General features: G+C 53.3%; 2 non-coding genes across 2 annotated transcripts; both read left to right on the forward strand.

The window, feature by feature from the left end:
- Positions 1-207: 207 nt before the first annotated feature.
- TRNAA-AGC (transfer RNA alanine (anticodon AGC)) lies at positions 208-280 on the forward strand. Its single transcript has one exon. It is a non-coding gene; the product is annotated as a tRNA-Ala (tRNA).
- Positions 281-2419: 2139 nt separating this feature from the next.
- Positions 2420-2492, forward strand: TRNAA-AGC (transfer RNA alanine (anticodon AGC)). The gene has a single exon. It is a non-coding gene; the product is annotated as a tRNA-Ala (tRNA).
- Positions 2493-3327: the final 835 nt, after the last annotated feature.

The following is a 3327-nucleotide window of genomic DNA, read 5'->3' on the forward strand; positions in this document are numbered from 1 at the left end:
CTCCCAATGACATCATTGAAACCCATGGGGCCATACTTCAGAAGGGGCTCAGTTGTCCAAGGTCTTGGGGGAGTGGCTCTCCTGGTGTCTAGCGGCCAGAGCAAGTTGTGGATTTAGCAAAACTGCCTATAGTTTACACATAGCCCAGGAGAGGACAGGGATCAGCCATAGCACAAGCAACAACCTCAAGCAACAACCTCAAGGAAAGGGGGATTAGCTCAAATGGTAGAGCGCTCGCTTAGCATGCGAGAGGTAGCGGGATCGATGCCCGCATTCTCCAAATGCAGCTTTCCTGATTTGCCAGGAGACACCTTGCTTTTGTGTTTGATGTTGAAGCTTGGAACCGAGCGCCGTGAGCAACATGGGAAGCCGGAGTCCTCCTCATAACGCGTGCCAAGGCGTTGCCACGTTTTTGTGGTGGCAACTGTGGCTTCAGCCAAAGTCACGTAGGCAGTGTTGGACAAAAGCAATCTAGTAAACAAAGCACGAGCAGGCCTCCATGGCCAAGAGACAATATTTCATTAGCGCAAAAGGTGCCAGTGCCATGCTTACGCTGAGAGCTTTGGACTCGTTGAATCACCTGAATCAGGTTCAACTTCTCTTTGTGTGCGAAAGAAAGGCCTTTGGGCCCGCACGCAAGCAAATATCGATTGGCATAGGAAAGGGCAACGTAGCAGAGGATGGTTTTGATCCATCGACCTCTGGGTTATGGGCCCAGCACGCTTCCGCTGCGCCACTCTGCTCTTGTCGCTGACCAACCTCAACAACCACATGTGGATGTAGTTTGCCAGCGATTCCCACGGGGAGTGGGTCCATGTGGCAAAGTCACAATGTAGACGACTAGGCGTTTCCATTGATTTTCGACCAGCGAATCCCAAGTCAAGCGTGGGCGAGAGCTGGACACTCCTAGACCAGCTGAGCGAGGGTGGTGGCAAGTGGCCCGGCGTGGAGCATTGGTGGTTCAGTGGTAGAATTCTCGCCTGCCACGCGGGAGGCCCGGGTTCGATTCCCGGCCAATGCAATTATGGGCTCTTTGTGTTTGCAGCGCTCTCCCCCAATTTCCAGCCCCGTGGAGTGCATCAAGGCACAAGGTGTTTCTTGTCGAGAATGTACTAGGCGGTGTGAGTGCTTTTTGAAACCAGCCTTCTCCCAATTACATCATTGAAACCCATGGGGCCATACCTCTGAAGGGGCTCAGTTGTCAAAGGTCGTAGGAGGGAAAAAAAAGGGGGGTGCAAACCTTCTACGCTAGGAAAGCGGGTGGCTCTCCTGGTGTCTAGCGGCCAGAGCAGGTTGTGGATTTCGCAAAACTGACTATATTTTACACATAGCCCAGGAGAGGACAGGGATCAGCCATAGCGCAAGCAACACACTCGAGCAAAGGGGGATTAGCTCAAGTGGCAGAGCGCTCGCTTTGCATGCGAGAGGTAGCGGGATCGATGCCCGCATTCTCCAAACGCAGCTTTCCTGGTTTCACGGGAGGCACCTTGCTTTTGTGTTTGATGTTGAAGCTTGGAACCGAGCGCCGTGAGCAACATGGGAAGCCGGAGTGCTCCTCATAACATGTGCCAAGGCATTGCCACGTTTTTGTGGTGGCATCTGTGGCTTCAGCCAAAGTCACGTAGGCAGTATTGGACAAAAGCAATCAATTAAAGAAAGCACGACCAGGCTTCCATGGCCAAGAGACAATATTCCATTAGGGGGAAAGGTGCCAGTGCCATGCTTACGCTGAGAGCTTTGGACTCGTTGAATCACCTGAATCAGGTTCAACTTCTCTTTGTGTGCGAAAGAAAGGCCTTTGGGCCCGCAAGCAAATATCGATTGGCATAGGAAAAGGCAACGTAGCAGAGGATGGTTTCGATCCATCGACCTCTGGGTTATGGGCCCAGCACGCTTCCGCTGCGCCACTCTGCTCTTGTCGCTGGCCATCCTCATGGATTTCGACAAGCGAATCCCAAGTCAAGCGTGGGCGAGAGCTGGACTCTCCTAGGCCAGCTGAGCGAGGGTGGTGGCGCCTGGCCCGGCGTGGAGCATTGGTGGTTCAGTGGTAGAATTCTCGCCTGCCACGCGGGAGGCCCGGGTTCGATTCCCGGCCAATGCAATTATGGGCTCTTGGTGTTTGTAGCTCTCTCCCCCAATTTCCAGCCCCATGGAATGCCTCAAGGCACAAGGTGTTTCTTGTCGAGAATGTATTAGGCGGTGTGAGTGCTTTTTGAAACCACCTTCTCCCAATGACATCATTGAAACCCATGGGGCCATACTTCAGAAGGGGCTCAGTTGTCCAAGGTCTTGGGGGAGTGGCTCTCCTGGTGTCTAGCGGCCAGAGCAAGTTGTTGATTTAGCAAAACTGCCTATAGTTTACACATAGCCCAGGAGAGGACAGGGATCAGCCATAGCACAAGCAACAACCTCAAGCAAAGGGGGATTAGCTCAAATGGTAGAGCGCTCGCTTAGCATGCGAGAGGTAGCGGGATCGATGCCCGCATTCTCCAAATGCAGCTTTCCTGATTTGCCAGGAGACACCTTGCTTTTGTGTTTGATGTTGAAGCTTGGAACCGAGCGCCGTGAGCAACATGGGAAGCCGGAGTCCTCCTCATAACGCGTGCCAAGGCGTTGCCACGTTTTTGTGGTGGCAACTGTGGCTTCAGCCAAAGTCACGTAGGCAGTGTTGGACAAAAGCAATCTAGTAAACAAAGCACGAGCAGGCCTCCATGGCCAAGAGACAATATTTCATTAGCGCAAAAGGTGCCAGTGCCATGCTTACGCTGAGAGCTTTGGACTCGTTGAATCACCTGAATCAGGTTCAACTTCTCTTTGTGTGCGAAAGAAAGGCCTTTGGGCCCGCACGCAAGCAAATATCGATTGGCATAGGAAAAGGCAACGTAGCAGAGGATGGTTTCGATCCATCGACCTCTGGGTTATGGGCCCAGCACGCTTCCGCTGCGCCACTCTGCTCTTGTCGCTGACCAACCTCAACAACCACATGTGGATGTAGTTTGCCAGCGATTCCCACGGGGAGTGGGTCCATGTGGCAAAGTCACAATGTAGACGACTAGGCGTTTCCATTGATTTTCGACCAGCGAATCCCAAGTCAAGCGTGGGCGAGAGCTGGACTCTCCTAGACCAGCTGAGCGAGGGTGGTGGCAAGTGGCCCGGCGTGGAGCATTGGTGGTTCAGTGGTAGAATTCTCGCCTGCCACGCGGGAGGCCCGGGTTCGATTCCCGGCCAATGCAATTATGGGCTCTTTGTGTTTGCAGCGCTCTCCCCCAATTTCCAGCCCCGTGGAGTGCATCAAGGCACAAGGTGTTTCTTGTCGAGAATGTACTA

The sequence above is a fragment of the Lithobates pipiens genome, unplaced genomic scaffold (genome assembly GCF_037356315.1).
Source record: "Lithobates pipiens isolate NorthernLeopardFrog02 unplaced genomic scaffold, aLitPip1_a1.2 Scaffold_18, whole genome shotgun sequence".
Lineage (NCBI taxonomy): Eukaryota > Metazoa > Chordata > Amphibia > Anura > Ranidae > Lithobates > Lithobates pipiens.